The sequence below is a fragment of the Agelaius tricolor genome, unplaced genomic scaffold, assembly GCF_023055355.1.
Source record: "Agelaius tricolor isolate 1412-34295 unplaced genomic scaffold, bAgeTri1.0.p SCAF_1, whole genome shotgun sequence".
Taxonomy (NCBI): domain Eukaryota; kingdom Metazoa; phylum Chordata; class Aves; order Passeriformes; family Icteridae; genus Agelaius; species Agelaius tricolor.
This window is the reverse complement of record NW_027269261.1, coordinates 35,086,226-35,106,789: the sequence shown is the minus strand read 5'-3', so window position 1 is coordinate 35,106,789 and position 20,564 is coordinate 35,086,226. Positions and strand designations below refer to the sequence as shown.

Here is a 20,564-nt window from a genome sequence, read left to right as displayed (position 1 = left end):
AGAGACCCCTCTGTGCAGAGCAGGTGTAGGCAAGTCAGATGGGGCAGATTCCCTGTCAGGTGTCCTGTAAGCACATTCAAATGCTGAGGCAAAGCCAGTCTTACAGCAGGGTTGTTCTATCACTGTCAGAGCATGCTCCATGCATTCCTGGATATGGAGCATCCCAACAGAAGTCTCGTACCACCAACAGCCTCAACGATGAGGGACACTTTTGAGTGTGAGGAAACTGCTGTCATTATTCAGTTATCATTATTCATAAAATAGGTAGCAGGTAATCCAGGAGAAATTGCAGAAGGGACAAAAACTAATTTAAAAGTTTAATCTGTTTAGTGTTTCATTTTACCTCACATAACTAATGAAACTGCAGTGTGACTACCTTTCAGCATTTAAAACAGTTTTCCAATGAAAGCAAAAAATAAAGGAAAAGATATATTAAAAATGAAAGCTGTTATCTCATTTCTGTCTTTTTGCATGTTTTCCAAAGCTTCTTAGTAATGACACTGAAAAAATGATCAAAACTGGTCAGAATAAAATGACTGCAGACCCATATTACACTGGATTTTTCTATTTAGGTCTGAAAAATGTAACATGTTTGTGAAACTAGATATTTTTAAAAAGTGGTCAGGAATAGAAGTAAAAACCCTGACAAACCATCTAACTACAGTGTTTTCATGAGAAAAAAAAAAAATGAAAAAACAGTTGAACCTTCAATGAGATCCAGGGTTGTCAGTCCTGGTGTGTACCCATAGGGACAGATCATATGTCCACATCTTAAAGACCAAATTTCCATGTACCATTGTGCTGATGCAGTCCTCAAGACACAAATACATTACTGTGATCTATCTATTATCTCTGCTAAAGGTACTGAAGTAACAAATATTCCTGCCTGAAATGATGCTTTACAGGAGGCAAGGGGAAGAAAAAGTAAAACCCAGAAACTGAATGTAAAGCAATGGAAGTAAAAATGCACCAGAATGTGGGAAAGCACTGGCATCAAAACATGGAAAATACATGAACAATGCAGATCTTTTAAATCAAAGATCTTTTAAAAACTTCTCAGGTAAGAGATGGAGATCAACGTACTTAATCAAACCACAGCCAAGAAACAGATTTTGATTGAATTCCACAGGACTTCCCAACAGTGTGAAAGTAAAGGATGGCTAGATTACAATGCAATTCTTCATTTCTCAGAATAAGAATCTTCTGGAGTATGAGCTCAAGCAAAATGTGCTTTCATGAACTAAATCAACCAATTGTTTTTTCATTATAAATGGAGGAATTCATCACATTGACTGTGTTAGAGACACTCTTTGTACAGTGTACAAATTCTGCAACTTGCTTCTTGTTCACACAGAAGTGTTCTTTTCATTTTTTTTAGAAAACTTCAAGGGCACAGACTCTATAGGCTCCCTCCAATGTAGACTACTATTGGTCTAAGGAAGATATTCCTTCTTTCCTCAACTAGAAATTTCTTCTTATGTTAAATGTTCCCTCCAGCTTTCTGGGTTTGTAACTCATTGCTCAGAAACTACTTCATGCCAACAGATAGATCACTTTTGTGTGAATTCCAAAAACACTCCAGTCTAATGGAGCCAGGATAGGAACTGCGGAAGTCCATTCAAGATAATAAATGTCAGCACACATTTCTTCTCCTCTATATCCTCAATTTCATTTGAAATTAAGTCAGACACTTTCAAGAGGTCAAGAATTTTTCCAGGTGGCCTTTTCAATAAAGCACACATTTTCTCTTTCCTTTCTCAGTGGATTCCTTCATTTCTGACTGGTCCCCCACTTAAGCCTCAGGCAGAAAAAAGATCTTTCATGTTTCTGAAAGATCTTCCTGCTTTATATGGTATCTTATAAATGAGATATAGAGTGTTTCTTAAACCCAGCACTAGTACCTGGTTTCTCGGTTTACACATTCTCAGTTTTCTTCTACCTTCTTACTAGTCTGGTGTAATACAAGTGAACTTGCTATCTGAAGGATAAATATGAGGGATAAGGCATCTCAGACCTGAGGTTACTGGATTTCAATGGCAGTCATCAAAGAGTTTTCCCACTGTACTAGGTTTGGGTTACAAAAATTAGTGCTGACCCTATATTGACCATACCTACAGTGATGTAAATGCAGCTCTTTGGTATTCACATAAAACAGGTGAAGATGCAAAGGTGACTGCTACTAGACTCACCCATCCCCTCTTCCTCAGTCATGTCATCACAGAAGACTGTCAGGTTGGTCAGGCATGATTTGCCCTTTGTAAATCCATTCTAATCATGCCCAACCATTCTTGTCCTGAATATGTGTGCAAATATTTCTCTGAAAGTTTTTTCTTTCACTTTCCATAGACCTGGATGAGGCTGGCTGGCCTGTAATTCCCTGGTTCCTCCTTCTTTCTTGTTTTGAAGATACTAGTGATATTTGCTTCCTTCCAGTCCTAGAAAACATCTCCTGACTGTTAGGATCTTGCAAAGATACCCATGAGTAGCCTTGCCTTGACATCCACCAACTCTGTATGTATTACCCCAGGTTCCATGGTCTGTCCAATTTGTTTAAGTGTTCTCTAATATGATCTTCCTCTACCAAAACTAAGTCTTTCTTGCTCCAAACTTTTCCACTGGTTTCAGGGACCTGGATGGTAGATCTTACTAGTACAGACTAAAACTCTCTAGAACCTATCCCTGCACACTCAGATAATATTCCCCTTAGATGACCTGATCCTGCAGGTTTGTGTGCTTTGTGTGCTTTGTGTGCTTTGTGTGCTTTCTTTCATGTGGCAGTTTAGCCAGGAACTCCTTCCTCATTCATTCAGGCCTTTGACTTTTGCTTATCAGAATGGGCCATCCTTGAGCTTAGAGGAGGGGATCCTTGGTAAACAATCATCTCACCTGAACCCCTTCTCTTCCAGGACTGTCTCCCACAGGAGTCTTCCAAGCAGGTCCCTGAGTGTGCTAAGTCTGCTTTTCCTGTTAGTGTTGTTTCCCTATTTGCCTTGTACTTTTCCCTCAGGATCCTGAGGATCCTTTTCCTTGTTCATCGGCATTAGGTCCAGCAGAGCACCTGCCCTCACTGACTTCTTGATCACCTCTGTTAAGATGCTGTTACCAATGGTGGCAGTTAATGAGGTGGCGACAGTTCCCAAAGAAAATGAAGGCCCAAGAACATGAAGCCTTCAGTTGTCTGTAAATGGTCTCATCTATTTCTTCCTGATCAGGGGGTCTTTAGGAGAAACCTCCAACAATGTCTCATGTTGTCTTCCTTCTAATTCCAACCCATGGTCCAACCAGGCTCACTGTCTGCTCTTAAGCAGAGGCTCCAAACAGTTCTGCTGCTCTCTCCTGCAAAGGGCAAATCTCCCTCCTGCCTCCCAATTATGTCCTTCCCAATTCTCTTTGATCAGTTTACACTGATATCAAGTCAAATCTGTTAGATAATGAGGTCACTTTGACTGCTTACATTGCTAGGAGAGGGCTAGGTATAATATAAAAATACATGTTTTGAACACAGATGTGCCTGTCTTTGGGGAAAATTGCTCACTTTTTACTGCTGAAGAAAGCTTCTAATTGCTACTAGGGAACAGTTCCAGAGACTTTCAGGAATGATGTTTAGTATTATATCAGGATTCAGATTATGTAGCATAAGGAGGCATTAAAAAGCCAAGCAAATATCTAAACATATCTGGATGAGAAAGCTCATATTACACAAGTTAAAGAGGGTAACAATGCAAATTAAAGCAATCCCAAATCAATATTTCTTCACTGTGGAATTCATTACCAAGTTAAAACATGTGGCTGGAATTTAAACGAAGACCTTCAAAATGTTATCAGCGATAGTAGAAGATGCTCTTGGCAAGTGTAACACTAATTATACACAGAAACCTATTTAACTGATCTTTACAATGGTAATGATTAGTATATAAGCCATTTTCAAATACAAACCATTTTCAAGATCAGGTTGTTGGCCACGATCTCTGCCATCAGTTTAGGAGATTTAGCTTTGGATTTAGTTCGTTTCCCTGCCAATTAGCTGTGTTTGTGACATTGAGTAAATCACCTAATTTCTTTTTTGCTATAATGAAAAGTCCTCATTCTTCCTCTGCTTTGGTCATAGGCTGTTGACAGTAGGGAAAATGTCTTATTAGGTGGAAAAACTCTTGCAGATCAGTGCAGTCATGATCAGGTCAGAGGACTTTCACACTGCAGTAATCAAAATGCCTCTGCTATTTTGATTGTCCATCAAAATAGTGAATCCCTACTGGCTCATTGAAACAAGATTTTTTCCAAACTGGCTAATATAAAAATTTGTGATAAAATGATGGTTTGCAAAAATAATTAATATTCCTAATAACAATCTGACACAACACCTTAATGAGTCATCACATATATTATATATAAGTTTTTATCTGTAATGTAAATAATTTGGAGATATATATCTATAGCAGGTTTTGTTCATCCTTCTCCTTTTAGTGAAGTGCTCCTCACTGCAAGCTCCTCACTGAATAACATGTTTATCAGTTGTCTGACGCATGAGGAACCCTGGGTACATATAAAATCAAATTCTATAATTTATGTACACATTTATTATTAGAACTAGACAATAATTACCTTTGCTAGATGACCCTCTAGCACTAAGTAAAAAGGGGAAAATTACCTATGAAAAAGTAAAGCATTTCCCTTTTGACATGATGGTCCACTATTGATCTCTTTGTTGTCCAACCAGTATAAAGAGAGATGGACCCAGTTACCTCCCAATAATAAAATTTTCTTCTAGTTTTGTATACAAGAACTCTAAGGGAAAGCTAATCTGTATTCTGTAATACATATTTTAAATTAAAATGTCTTTGCTCAGAGCTTTAAAGAGTTTTAATTTAAATTAGCTTTAAATTCAAAGAAAATGATCCAAATTAACTAAAGCTATGATGTCAACCTATGTGTAAAAAAAACCCTTAGGTAAATTACTCTGCCTAATTCCAACAGGCCACTTCTAAATGGGCAATCTGAACACACAACAGCAAATCCAAAGACCAAACCTCTCTAGCATATAAACAATCAGTATGGTATTTTGGAAGCTCAAAGAAGACTGTATCAGAGGAGAGTCCTTGATGCACAATTTCCATTGGGAGAATCTGGATTTGAGCAGAGTTGACATACTACTTTCAGTAGGAAACAAAGGGCACTTTTCCAAGTCTATGGTTATTCTGAATTAGATCTGTAAAGAGCCTAGGGAATAAGGAGGGCATTTCTATTCAGATATACAGATGTGCTAATTAACATTTAAGATCATTAAAGCCTTTAGACTTTCAAGTCCAACATTCAGATCTCAGAAACTCAGCTGCTGTATAACTTCAAAACACCTCAGGCACCTCTTGGGCTTTTTTTTTTTTGCTAAGTTCATCTAGTTCTGGGAATTCTTGGAAGTTTCTTAGTGCAGAGTGGCTCCATAGCTCCTCCATGTGACTACTCTGTTTGGATCACCAGTTTAGTGGGTTATTTACCTGCCTTTGCCTGTTACATTCTTGGAAGATATCTATTGGAGAGAGTCAACACAAAACATTTGGTGGTGGATTCCCTATCACCACCAGTCACAGAACACCATTCTCTCAAATATTAAAGGTCTAGTTCGACCTCTTGTCATATTCATTTGAGATGAAAAATATCAATTGACAGGGTCTGAGCCTCAGATCTCCCTGTCATTCTGGTCAATAGTGTTAATCTTGGTCAATATTACTCAGCTTCCATGCTAAGAGAGGTGTACCCACCCTGTCTTTCTTTTCACTTCCTTTCTGCTGTCTGAATGAATAATTAACTACATCAAGTAAACTGGAACAGCTTTAACATGAGGGGCTGGAAGCATGCCCTACTTACTCCTCATACCCTGAGGCAGTGTTAAGTATCCCACACATTGTGATGAGAGAGCTGGAAATGACCCTGCATGTCCTGCAGAGCTCCATGAGTGCTGTGCTGACAAGCTGTGTGTGGTGTTTGTGAGGTCCCCAAGACCAGGTGAGAGATGAGAATCTGACTCCATGTTCTCAGAAGGCTGATTATTCTATTCTATTCTATTCTATTCTATTCTATTCTATTCTATTCTATTCTATTCTATTCATTATATTATGCTACAATAAAACTATACTAAAGAAAAAGAAGGATATAGACAGAAGGCTTAACAAGAATGAATAATAAAAACTCGTGACTGACTCCTCAGAGTCTGACACAACTGATGGTGATTGGTCATTAAGTAAAAATAATTCACTTGAAACCAATCAAACATGCACCTGTTGATAATCAATGTCCAGACCACATTCCAAAGCAGCCAAACACAGGAGAAGCGAGTTATTTTTTAAATTATTTTTTATTATTTTATTATTATTTTTAATTATTTTTTACATTTTTCTCTGAGGCTTCTCAACTTCCCAAGAGAAGAAATCCTAGTGAAGGGATTTTTCAGAAAATATCACGGTGACAGCTGTGCAGAAGGAGAGAGGGCAATCCCACATCTTACTTTGTATTTTGGCATAGGCACCTGGATCCAACCAAGATTTGGGGCTGTGAATCCCCACTAGGGTCATTCTTGAGGGGAGTGTTGTGATTCTCCACCTTTGGCATTGTCCCTCTCTGTTACAGCTTTACTGAGGGACCTGCTGTAGCAAATAACTCTTCAGCAATGCATGGGGACTGTAGGAGTGTTTTGCCAGATGCCAAAGCACCTGAGAGCTAAGTGCCTAAGGGTGAAGGCTGCCAGTCTTATCACAGAGTTTAACCATAACCATAACCCCATATAAGAGGGGCCTAAAGCATTTCCTCTTGTGACCTACACACCTCCATGGAAACGGGCAGGCAGAACAGTCCCCAGGGATGGGGTGAGCGCTCCTTTACAAGGACAGCCTGCCTAATCATGTGTGAAATGGCTACATCCTGACCCCTGGCTCATTAACTCGTTTTACAGATATGTTGACATGGAATCCCTCATTCCCAGAACATCACCAGCAATTTAATGCACTGCATGCTAACCAGGCCCAGCCCTCAACTTTTTCAGAACAGTACAGGTGGGTATTTTAATTTTCATTTGCAATCTGTTTCTCTAGTCTTATTTAAGGCAGGGAATAAAGCAATCTGCAGACTGCCCCATAATAGGCTTGCTGCATGTTTTGCTGAAGGCACAAGGCTAGCCTATAATTTGCTGCTGCTTTTTGTACTAACACCCACATTCCTTGGATTATTTTGGTGGATACAACAAATCATCTGCAAATGCATACATCAACAGAATGACATTCTAGGGGTAATTCAGAATGAGAACTGTAACTTATTAATAGTGTCACGACTTGCACCATTTGGAACAACATGGATTAGATCTGTCTGTCTATGGAACAAAAGCAGGAACAAATGCAACATAGAAACAAATTTTTTTTTTCAGCTTTCCATTTGGAATGGGCAAAATAATATCATTAAAAATGGAGGGGAAAAAAGGGGAAAAAGAAGGGATGAAGAACAAAGCCCTTTTATTTTTTGTTTTCCTTCCTTGATCTTTCTTTCTTCCTAATAGGATTAAAAACTGATCTGTTTTGCAAAGAAGAGCCCATCACTTGTGGAAAGCATGTGGCAGGCTTGTCTAGCATGACAGCAGGTTTTCAGTATTTTCAGCACCTGTGTAAAGGTATTAATGATTCATAGTTTAAATGATTCACTATAAAAATATGGTACAGTCTGTCAGCTTATTTTGTGATGAGTTGATATCACAGCAGAGTTGGTTTTATGAATTGGCAGTGAACTGACAACTCAATTTGAAAATAAATACCTCTGAAATTCATCCACTGCTTCATTTCAGAAAATCAGTTGGTTAGTAACTCTATGCATATCTGAACTCTGGCATTACTGAATTGGAGATTAGCATCAATTTCTTATTTTCTCTTCAAAGCTGCACATTTATTTCTGTAAAGAAGTCACTTGCTTGGTGTGCCTATGAAAGGAAATGGTTAATTTCTACCACTACCTGCTATTTTTAGTTTTAAATAAGTTATGTGAACTTTCCAAATATCCCTTTACCTCATTTTAATGCTTCAGGGTACACAAATGGACCATTTCAGAATTCAAGAAGCAACAGCTTACATCAATCACTTTTTCTGCCTCTCCTTGTGGGATTTCTCAAATTCACTATTACTTTGCCCTTCTCACGCCTTTCCTACGTGTGACATGCAGCTCAGTCACAAACCTACAGGTCACTTACTACATGACCTTCACCACATTTTACTAGATTTCAAAAAAACCCCAAACAACCTAAATAACTAAATAAAATAATTTTCAGGCAATAAAAAAATCCCACAATATTAACAATATTAGAAAGGCTGATAAAAATTACTGCAGAAAGATTTAACTTTTAAGGACCAAGAAATGAATAAGTTTAATTATTGAAGTTTCTCTTGAAAACTTTAGCGATACACACCTCAGTTCTCTAAGAAACAACAACCACAAAAATTATACACACATTAGTACTTGCACAATGCAAGAAGCTCCACTAAAATTACAGGAACAAATTTCCTGCATCGACATTTGCAATCCTGGGGCCCAGGTATGCCTGTGATCAGAAAATAGGCAGAGACAATATTTTGTGGCAGGGGAATCAGCATGGCCAAATGCCAGGGCAAAAATGAAGAAAACACTTAGTAATATATAAGAGAGTTTATAATAAAATCATCTTTACTCTGTAGTCTTTGTTTTTAAAAATTAATCTCTTGGAATAATTATTTTGTTAAAAATATAAGAGGTACTGTAATGACGTGAATATGCAATGGTAAAAGTACAGAGGTCAGTGCCTTTTTTTCTGGGTGTACTGAAGGCAGAGAGCTGCACTTTGGATAAAGAAGTTCAGTCATCACAACAGAACATTTTCTTAACTCAGCTGATAGTTGCACAAAAGAAGTGAATCCCATATTCCCTCCAAATCAATGGGTGCTTTTTAATTGAACTCATTAAAGCTGAGATCTCATACCACGAGTAAAAATGTGCTGGATAGTGTTTCTTCCAAAACTGAAGACTGTGATTTTGGTTTAAGTATGACTGCTGTCTGGTGGACTCCAAACCAGGAAGACCACCTTCAAAAGTGGTGAATCAAACTGGGGAGACTTTCAGACAAATAATTTGGGGGCTAGAAGTGACTCAGGTTTTTAAAACTACATCATAAATGGTATAAAAAAGGAAAAAAAAAAACCTGAAGAAAACACTCCCAAGTATGTGTTAGAGAACAATACTCCATTGACAGGCAAAGTCAGTAGAAAGAGTTTACTCTACTTTTCCATATCAAGATTCTAAGGGTCATGTGTAATTGTTCTCTGCATTGCACCATGATAATTTACTATAAATTTGAGCTGCATCAAAAGGCACAATCAATGAAGACAAATTGTTATACAGTACTGTAGTATCTGGTAAGATAACTAGAACATGAAATAATGCAATTGAAAACCTCTATCCTAAAATGCTGCATTACATAAAAAGCAACTTCTTTTAGGCTGTAGCTTGAATCAAAATTCTAGGCTCAATTTCCTTGTGCATTGCAAAATGCTGTTTACATCCTTGGACTACTACAAAAATGCTGTCAAAAAATATTAATAAACTCCACTTTTAAAATTCTCATCACCCTGTTAAACTGAAATGAATTTTCCGTAAGAATCCATAAAGCATCTCTCATTTCCTAAATTCTATCTTCCTGCCAAACCTTAACTTTTTACCACAGTTTGCTAAGGATGTGCACAAACTGGGTCAGTGTTTCCTTGGTTTTGTTTATTTGTTTGCTTTTTAAATGAAGGGGGACATATATTTTCCCCTAAGAGTAGTCTTAAAAGTCAGCATGTTAAGGCATTCATCTTAGCATGGTAACTTTTTTGTCCTCTTTGGACAAATGGACTTTCAGCTTGACAGATGAAATTTTTGGGAAGTTTAAAGTGGGAAGAGGCAGACAATTTTAGTTATAGCTGTTTAAAATGTGTTCCTCACTTTCAAATATTTTGCATGTGATGCAAGCTACCCAAGGTTTACTGTAATTCAGACATTTTTATTTTATATTTCAGATTCTCTTCCCTGTGCATCTTGCTGAGGCCATGTGAAAACTTTGCTCTCTGGTGTTTGATGTCATGTTTTCTGTGTGGTGAGTCTTTGACATTTTGCAGCAAATAACAGTGAGATGACAGTTAGGCTTTAAAGTAACTACAATCTCTGCTGCCAGAGTTTGAGAGGCATTGTTCCCTTTTCTGTCACATTTTTATTCTGACTTGGTGAACAAATGAACTCTGAGCTTCATATAATTGTGCTAGAAATGCTGAGTATCTAAAATCAAACATAATATTTTGTCCTTTTTGAAAAACAAAGCCTTGAATAGGTTCCATAATTTCTGAATTGGTGTGTTCTCTCAGCTTCATGCACAATGCCCTTAATTCATGCCATTTCTGCCATGTTAGTCAGTAACTTTTAACTATAATAAGGCAACTCTTATACTCTCTCCCCACCAATTAAAAAACAGGATAACTATTTATATATAGATATATATATTTATATATATATAAATATATATATTATATATATCTATATATAAAAATATATATTTATATAATATAATAAATAATATAATATAATATAATATAATATAATATAATATAATATAATATATATATTTATATATATAATATATAAAAATATATATATAACTATATATATATATCTTTATATATATAACTAAGACAATTATTGCCTCTGTGTTTCACATAAAGATTGGGCCATAAGTTGTATTGAAATGCACGGGCAGAAGGCATGACTTTGAAATCACTTTGAAATAAAATGGGCAATAATCACTTCCACTATTTGGATATTCAAGTTTTACAAGAACATTAAAATAATGTGTTTTTTTTTTAATTAAAATTGCTTGAAGTCTAAGAAGAAGTGCCAGGAAATCATATTGTGCTGGGTGATATATCTTTGGACACTGTGGTCCATAAAAATCTACATTGCAGTGTTGATTATTTACTTATCAAAGTCACAATTATATAATTATATAGACTGAGTGGTGTTGGTAGCGTGAATTCATCAGTGTCCTAGTGTCCTCATTTATTTGTCCTCAATAAACCTGGCTGGCTGCTAGTGCAGCCTTCATGATTTCTCTCTCTTGCTCCCCCCTCTCCTTCAAATGGGAGCAGTCAGGTATATGTATTTTTTATCTATTTCCATTCTCTCTCCCATGAAGTTTCTCCCAGCTTTCCCTGCCTTGTGTTTTATGTCAGTGCTGAGGGGACTGCAGCACGCAGGGTCCCATGGCTGGGCAGGGCAGGGCAGGGACACTGTCCCTGTGTGACAGCACAGGGGCATGGACTGGTGGGGACTGGGAGAAGGGGCAGTGGGCCAGGGGCAGGCTGGGGAGGGGCTCTGCTCGTGGTCCCTTTGTGCTCTCAGGGCACTTCATCACACACTCACCGGATTATACTGAGCTATGATAGATATACACCTCGTATATACTGAGGTGTGACAAAAACAGCAGCTCAAAACATGCAAATGCAGTCTGGTTTTCCCTCCTGTCCTGGGACATTTGAGTCTTCTCCTTGGATCTCATTGCAAACTTGTTTGCACAAACTAGCACTGGCCTGAAAATGGAATTTCTGTCCAACAGAATTTCTGTCCTCCACGCTGAAGTTATCAACACCTTAATATTTCCAGGAACAGTAAATAAACTAAGCAATTGGAAAGCACCAGTGTGCTTGCTGTTGACAACAGTAAGGCATTGTCATATAGATGATATTTAAAATAAGACTAAAAATGGAAATTAGGATTAAATTTTAAAACTAAGATTGTAAAGTTATTTATGAAAAGACCAAATTGAGTCTTAAATTCAAAAGAAATAACAGTTTTTTCATCTGAAATCAAGATAGCCAAAGCATTCTCAAAACTAGAGAACACTTTTCAGGAAAAAATTCCAAGTGTTTAACACATTTTGGTTTTGATGAAGCTGCAGTCTCTGATGCAAAAACACTGGTATCTTGATAATGGAGAGGTGAGTAATGTGACTGACACCTGGGTACAATCACAAGGTATAGGTGAGGAAATTCAACCATCTCTAAGCACGGGTTTAAGGTCTGAAGAAAATCCTGGATCCACAGGAGTTTGAGAGAGTTTTGCCACTGTTTTGCCACCCTCCCAAAAGTGGGAGGGTTTCACCTCTTTAGCAAAGCTTCAGCTTTCTCTCCACACTTTATGGATTGGAAATAAACAGAAAGTTTCCTCATTTATTTTTCTGGGCTTTGAACAAGACTCAGAATTTCAAAAGTCACCTAATGACTCACAGACCAGCATGATATCCCAAATGGGGGACACATACATTTGAGACACAATGTTGTGAATAATAAATAACTGAGTCACAATTTGGAGCAAAAATTTCATGCCTAAGTCCTTGATTCTGTATTTACAAATAGTCACAAACCTTCTACTTGTTGCTGAAATGTCAGATATAATGATATTTCAGATGAAAGAGCAGCTCCAAAACCTTATTTTACCAAAGGAATAAAAAAGCTGTCTTCTAACCTCAAGAGAAAAAAACAAGGAGTAAAAAGAAAGTGCTCACAAAGACAGAAGTGAACAAGAGAAAGACAAGAGTCTTCTGTACAAAAGTCTGCTTTTGTACAGTTTTTTGACCATGATTTGATGTAATGGTAACAGAGGTTCTTCCTCTCAGCAGTGCCATAATCTCCTGGTACCTAAAGTTAATGAAAACACAATTCAAAAGACAGTCCTGAGGTCAACATTTGTTACATGTTTTTTTTTCTCTTTAGCATTGCCAGTTGCTGCACAAAGGTTTCCCAGAAGTCATTAGTATTTCAGCATTCAATTTTTACAAGACAAAATAGAGTAAAAGTTCACAGACAAATTCTGCCTGTAGCTTATGATCAGTTGAAATACAGCTTTTATTAACATGAAATTGATCAAGTTGTGTTACTAATACCTAGGGCCAGGCAAAATACTTTTGAAAATTAATTTATTAAAAAAATGTGATTAAGTTATTCCAATTCTTTACAAATCCAGTGTTTTCCTGAAAACACTGAAATATTAAAATAAAATCCCTAAATAATACAAGTAAATCTGATTGGCAAACAAGTGATAGAAGGACTTTTGATGAAAGGTGGAAGTACCTTGGATTTTATTCATGTATCAAGAGGTGAATATGACTTTGATATTGCTGCCTTGGAGATCTTCACCATGCAAACATGGTCCTTCTTTTCTCTTGCCTCATAAATTGTGCAAGCAAATTATTCAAAGACAATAAACTCTTTTTGTACCAGGGGAATCTAAGGGAAGATGATGTTAAAATTATATTTGTATTGAATATGTGATGACCCTCCTCAAATCTTCCAACAGAAAAATTCAGAGGTCCCAAGGTAGGCAACTGGAAACAGAACACAGTTATATACTGAATGTATTAAAGAAAAACCCCAAATGAACAAAAAAACCCTTCCAAACCCATATCCTCTTTTTAATTCACAGTCTTCAGAATATGATTCCTTTTAACTGCTTAAAAGCAACTGTTATTGTAAGATCTCCTTTCAGGTTAAGGACCAGATCTCCAAAAAATGACTGTGCTTAATTTTTTAGTTTTTAGACAAACAAGGAATAATCAATATTCATGTGGGTCAAGGCCATTTCACTCCCCCCTTCCTCTCACACCCTGCAAATATTTTGTTTTCACTGATGAAGTGTTTTTCACACAATTTTTTGTTGTCTACAAAGTGTTCAGTTTGATTTGCCTTGAGAGTTAATTTACCTGAATTTGAGTAAGAAGTTCAAAGGATGAACCTTGACTAAGCAATTCAAAGCAGATAAGAATATTTATTTATGAGTCACTTCTGTTCATAGAGAAAGATGAAGGTCTTGAAGAAAAGCTTGTTTTAAACTCTCATTTATAGATCTTCTACAGTGGAAGAAGATAATATTTGCTGCATTTTTTTTCCCACTGCCTCTTCAAGTGATATTTCTAGTATTACAGAAGCATTAAGTCCACAGCCAGCTCCCAGGAAGGGTTAATGGGAGCAGCAGCCCTGATCCCAGTTGGCCAAGCAAAGGTAGTGGGACACATTCTGTGCACAGCCAGTTGAAGAACTGTTCACCGTGGGCGACGCAACCATTGGCTCTGGCCTTCTACACCATACTGGCCTTCTGCCCCTCTCCCCTTTTAACCAGCACAGCCTGTTCAGCTGTTTAAATGCTGTGTACCTTTGAAGAGCTCTCTGCAAAGCCACCTGAAATACCTGACCAAAGCCTGACTCTTGCCGGGCGAGTTCTGATTCCCAGTGGTTACAGACACAACCTCTCCATCATCAGCTTTTTATCAGGCTCTTTTACCTGGATAAAATCTTCCAGAAACTGCACCATTTTATCATTTGCTCATCATTTCAGGAAACAAGAAAATTAGTTTTATTTTTGTTGAAGAAATTCACTGTACTAATTTCAAGATACATCAAAAGATGTCTGTGGAATGGAAAATGCAGCAGTGGCTTTTCAAATTTTGTATTCTGGTCACCAGTTGTTGGTGATTCCATATTTCTATGACAAAGACAGTAAATATATATTTGATAAGAATAAAGACATTTTACTTTTGAGCTTCATTCTCCATAACTGTGCCAAACCCATGCCTAAAAAGGTGGATGTGACAGATCTCAAGAACAGAGATTTGATTCACACAGATTGAATTCAGCATTTTATATTACAGAGCGAGCAGTAAAATACAAATTTTTTGACTTGTGCCTTATTAACCTTTCTTTGTAGCAGTGTGATTGGAAAAAAATTCTAACAAAGCTATTTAACTGTTTAAAACAATACCTCATATAAGAAGTGTCATTTTTCTTCTATGCATCATCACCCTTGTAACAGTGCTGAATTTTATATTTAGTTCTAACTAATAAAATTTTAGTGTTCAGTACACAAAACTGAAATAAAGCTGTAGTATTGTACTGTATAAAAGTGTGTAATAGAATGGGGATTTATTCTTCCAGTGAAGTACAAGAGGTGGTACTTCCTAAAGCTATAGCAGGAGCTCTAAATTTTAAGAGGCTATGGTCAGTTTAATGGTAGAAAAAGCTGCATTGATTGGAGTCCTTAATAATTTAGGTTAAAAGGGCCTTCTGGAGGTTGCTTCTGCCAGCTTCTCAAAGCAAGGTCAGCTGCAGAGTCAGACCAAGCTTTTCAGGGCAATAGTTAAGCAATTTTTGAATGCTGCACTTTTCAGTCTTCCCTCATCTCCATTTTTGGACACAGTTGGATGCTGAGTTAGGTGGAGGTGTGGTGTGACCCAGTGCATCTGCCCTTGCGTTCTTATTCAAAGAGATGCCATTTTCTTGACGTTAATGCAGCAGTGCTTTCCTAGGAGCCAAGGAATGGTTTTGCTTGCAAGCACCTTTTCCTTTTTAAAGCCAGCAGAGCAAGGAGGCTGTGCAGACTGCCTGCTCTCAGGGGGAGTCCTATCTGCAAGTCATCTTTCCACACACACTTTGTGACAGGAAGCTAAAAAGCTGAAGCACAAGCTTGATTGTCGTGGGGGAAGTGTCAGTAAGTGGGCTGAGGCAGTGAATTGGGAAGCATGTAAGAAGCATACTCTTCTGTGTAGGCTGTAATTAATACAATTTTAGTTCAGTTTTTTAGTTTAGTGCTTGTTTTAGTTTTCAAATAATTTTGAACATGGGAAAGGAAGAGAAGTAGTGTGAAAAGAAAACATATTAAAATCATATATTCCTACATACTTTATAGAAATAAGGTAGTTCAGCCACAATGACTCAGGGTTTCAGACCCAGCATTAATTGTACATAATCAGGTGTTGCTTCTGAGACTACATGAGAAAACCTCCAGATGTGGGCATACCACTGCCAATCAAACAGAAATGCTTACAGGTATCAATGATAGCTCAGCAGCTGATAGACACAGGAACGTGATATATCTGCCGTGAGACCTGCTACCCCCATGAAGAGAAAGCTGGCAGACTTCTGTACCACTCATATTCAGGAGTCTGTGAATGCAAGAACTGCTTATCAGGCAGTGCACATTGAGAACACTCTGAGAAGATTGGGTAATTCTTTCTGGAAGGAAGATATAGAGACAGAGACAGCAGAGGATGACATGGGCACTAATATAAACATTGTATTGAAAGTTTTTTTAAATTCAAAATCTCATATACAAAACTCATATGCTTGAATCTCTTTCAATTCTGATTCAGCAATGAGCTGCATGAAGTAAGAAGAGGGAATGACATATTAAACTTTGATGTATAACACTGTAATTCTATCAGTCTTAAACTCATGGTTGTGCAGTGTCTCCAGCTGGAGTTCCTCATCCTTGTTTGGGAATTTTCATCAGAAACTGGAATGTTAACATCCCTACCTCTGCAGGCTTTTTATGATTGGATGAGAGTGGACCCTCCTCTATAAAAAGAAAGATATTAAAAGTTGTATCTGGAGCGGTTTGAAAGATGTAACATTTTGATAGATGGATTTCAATGTGAGAGAAGTGCTTCCTAGTAGTTGAAGGATACGCATATGAAGAAATAAGATTTTTGTTTTTATTTAACAGTAATAGAGCTTCAATCTGTGTGCATTCTGAAACTGATGGGGAAAATACTAGGTTGAATGGTCTGGGAAGAATTCCTGCCAAATGAGTTTTACAGAATGTGGTGTCCAGAGATTGGAACCTCAATACTTGAGTTATCTAAAGTCAAACTCAACCTCCACCCCAAATCTGAAAACCTCTAGGAAGCAGTCTGGCAGATTTTCCATCTCTAATTGCCTTGAGATTTGTACACCTAATCTCCATCTTCCACAGCCACAGAGCCCAAAAACAAGCAGAGGCTCTTTCATGCTTACCTTGACTCTGCACCACACAAAAGGCCTTTTGTAAGAAGACTCTGTACAGTACTATATATCCTAAGGCACCCAGGAGCTGCTAAAGCAGTAAAATGTCAACTTTTAAAATTCAAGAGGAGATTTGTCTTCAGGCCACCCCTATCTCCATAGTAACAGTAATTCAGCAAAACACATTTTCATAAACTAAAGAGTATCTTGTGGCAGAATTCTTTACTTTCAAGCTCCCTCTAACTGTATTTTTTTAGAGGGATCAGAATAATCAAAGTGAGTACTTTCAGCATTCCTTAAAATCATAGGCGTTTCCCTCAGCTGAAAGGGACGTAGTGAGGATAGGGCTAAGGGAATGACGTACGTGTTCCTCTACTTATTCAAGACATACTTTGTGTTTGACACATCTGTATTTATTTTAGGCAAAGATGTTGCAGTCTTGATGGTTTTTCCTCTCCTTCATCCCAGAGATAAAGGTTCTTTAACTGAAATTTTACCAGCAGAAGAACACTGATTAAACAGACAGCATTACCAGAATCTAAACCAGAGGTCCCCATTTGAGCTGTAACCACTTAGCTAGGAACAGTTTATTTTGGATTTAGCACTGTAGAGTAAGTATTTTAGGCTTTCAGCTGACCTAGGAGATCTTTGCATGTATAAAATGACCTATAAGGGCATTGCTGAGTCTGTTCTGAAAGACACAAAATAAATTACTTGTTTAGAAGTCAATCTGGCATGGTGTGAAGTGAATTACACACTGTTCAGGCCCTGTGATTTATTGTCATGACAAGATATATGTATATATATTTTTTAAATTTCCGTATTTATTTAATGGTAATAATACAGAAAAAAATTATTCTTAGCATTGCCTTTACATCATCCTGAACATGGCATCTCTCTTTATACATGACAGCCAGAAAAAGATGCCATAGTACGCAGGTATCTTTATTACCTACTGGAAACAGTGTCAGTAAACACAATTAAACACAATTAAAGAAGAAATAAAAAAAAGTTAAGTTTCCAAGAATGTCAAATCTACTTGAAAAGCAAAAAAGGAGAAAGGACCATCTTTTCAACTAATTACTAAATTCAGCCAAAGTAGCATCTTATATAGCACAACTGAAGAAATTGGAAAAATCCCAGATGTATATGCAGTGTTTAATTACATGGTAACTCCAGTAGCTTCATTAACACAGCTGTGTCAATACTGGGGGAAAAGTTGGGAGAAGTGTCTTTTGGCAATGACAGTATTTTGGAAAACTCTGAGAATCTTTTAATAGTTAAATGGAAATCATATGCTAGGTTTTAAAAAGGTGAAGCAATATTTTAAAATAATTCCTCTTTAAATACACAAAACATCTTGAAAACACTACAACATCATGTATCAAGGTATGAAAAGTGTTTATTTAGATTTTTGAAGAAACTGTGGCATCAACTTATCGATACTTAAAATTGTTACAGTTTAATGCATTTTTAATTTCTGGGATTGAATTTGATATCAGAAATGGTAAAATGAGACAAAATCCTGGGTTTGGAAATATGCAAGCATGTTAATTCCTCTTAAAAATAATCTGTAAAGTCCCTCCTCTCTTCCCCTCCGAAATACAATATGTGTCAGAAATGGGAGCAAACTCTGTCTGCCTGAATATTTGTCTGTGTCTGATGTAGTAAATACCTGCTGCTGCCATGGACCACGAGTAAAATGTAAATAAGAAAGTCTATCTATAAATAAAATTTATCAATGTTGTGGTTAATCCTACTTAAGAGAGCATGAACACCCATTCTGTGCTCTATGCCCTTTATGAGAGCAAATATCATAAAAAGCAAGGGCAATCCATGTCAGACTGGCTTCCAATGGATGTGCCAGCACATCCATTGGAAGCCAGCACAGTAGAGGCAACATCCAGGGTTGCCCAGCACAGCAGAGGCAACATCCAGGGGTTATGGCTTCTTTTCAACAAATCTCTCTGCAATTAACTGGATTGCAGGCCAAAGCCAGAGCACTCTAGGAAGAGCCCTGCAAGTTTCTTGAGTTCTCTTCCTTCTCCTTGTCAGGAGATAAAAATGTCGCAGTTCTTTGAAAATCTTTTTCCAAATATCCTAAGTGACTGTAAACTACAAGTTTACAAGAGGTGTAGTACATTCCTCATCAATAGGAACAATGCCACTCTTTTGGCACAGACCTTTCTCCATACTCATTTTGACTGGGTGGTAGTCAGCTGCAATTACTCAGCTTTATTACCTGAGTTTCAAGTATTTGAAAGGGCTGGACAGAATATATCTAACTTGTTGAGAAAAACTTGTTAGATTCCAAGAAGGTCAGACTTGTTTAAAGCATCTCTTTCTTCTTTCTTTCAGGTATGAGAAAATGTAAATGATATGCATCATAGGGAAAAGAAACCACAACAAAACACACCAATAAAGCCCAAATTTACAAGATTCTGAAAAACCGTGGAGGGAGGAGATTGGCTTGGACATCTGAGAGATACATCTCAATACCATTTCTACTCTGTCATCATGGACATTATTTCAAGCACAGTAAAGGATAGAGATGGCTTAAGGGGTAACATCTTTAAATGGAGAGATGGCAGATTTAGATTAGCGATTAGGAGAAAATAATTTACTGTGATGGTGGTAAGGCACTGGAACAGGTTGCCCAGAGAGGCTGCCCTATCCCTGCAAGTTTTCATGGACAGGCTGGATGGGACTTGGAGCAACCTGGTCTAGCTAGAAGTTGTCCCTGACCGTGGCAGAGGGGTTGGAACTGGATCACCTTTCATATTCCTTCCAACCCAAACCATTCTAACATTACATGATTTTGCAACTGACTTGTTATTCTTGGGGCCATGGTAACCTTGTTTCATCCTGATCAAAATGAATCATCTCAGTTACCTGATGCCCAATGAACATGTGCTCCCAATGAACATGGATGGGCAGAGCACAGGTGTGCACGCTGCAACTCAAACCACAGTCCAAACAAAGCCTGGAAGGAGCAGTGTCTATCCCAGCCCTACTTCCACTAGCCTGGGAAAAATACAAAGTAAAAACAAAATTGCCAATTTTCAGTAAAACATGGTAGATTATGATTTCTGATGGAAATTGATAAAACTGAAGAAAATCAAAGAATCCCTAGAAAAGTGTGGGATTCAAAATACTTCATTCTCTGCTTTGCCCTATTGATTAAGTGCAGCTGGTCCTACTACTAGGGGCTGGAAATTTCATCAGCTCTTTTTAATTTTTTCATGCACTGTACATTGAGCCCAAGCACCTGCCCTTTATTACAGCATAACTCCAAGGAGAAAATGTCTAGAATACAGGAGTTTCAGCAGTTCTGCCATGCTAGCTCTCTTCCTTTTCTGCCCACAGATTTCAACCATGACAGCTTTAAGGTCTGCATATGAATGTCAGCATACAGTATTTACATTACAGTGTGGTCATTTCTACTTACAATCTCCCTCTGTCTTCACTTGCATTTAGTTAAAAGCTTGCACCTGCAGATAAAACATTTCTTTGGGCCTTCATCTTTTACCTTGTCCTTTCAAAGTACAGAGGGGGAATAAATCCTCTGATTTTAAGAATCCGTAATTGTCCAGATGAAAAAGAAACATTAAAAACTAAATAATAAAATTTAAACCTATTACAATAATTGTTCTAGATATAGACATCACTTTATTCATTTTTAATTCTCAGTTGTTTTTCATTTCC

The 20,564-nt window shown here is 37.4% G+C and overlaps 1 long non-coding RNA gene across 1 annotated transcript; it reads left to right on the top strand.

Annotated features, from left to right (window-relative positions):
• The first annotated feature begins 7,497 nt into the window (after positions 1-7,497).
• On the top strand, positions 7,498-19,659 carry LOC139589608 (uncharacterized). Its single transcript, XR_011679080.1, has 3 exons — positions 7,498-7,651; positions 10,059-10,135; positions 19,218-19,659. It is a non-coding gene; the product is annotated as an uncharacterized lncRNA (long non-coding RNA).
• Positions 19,660-20,564: the final 905 nt, after the last annotated feature.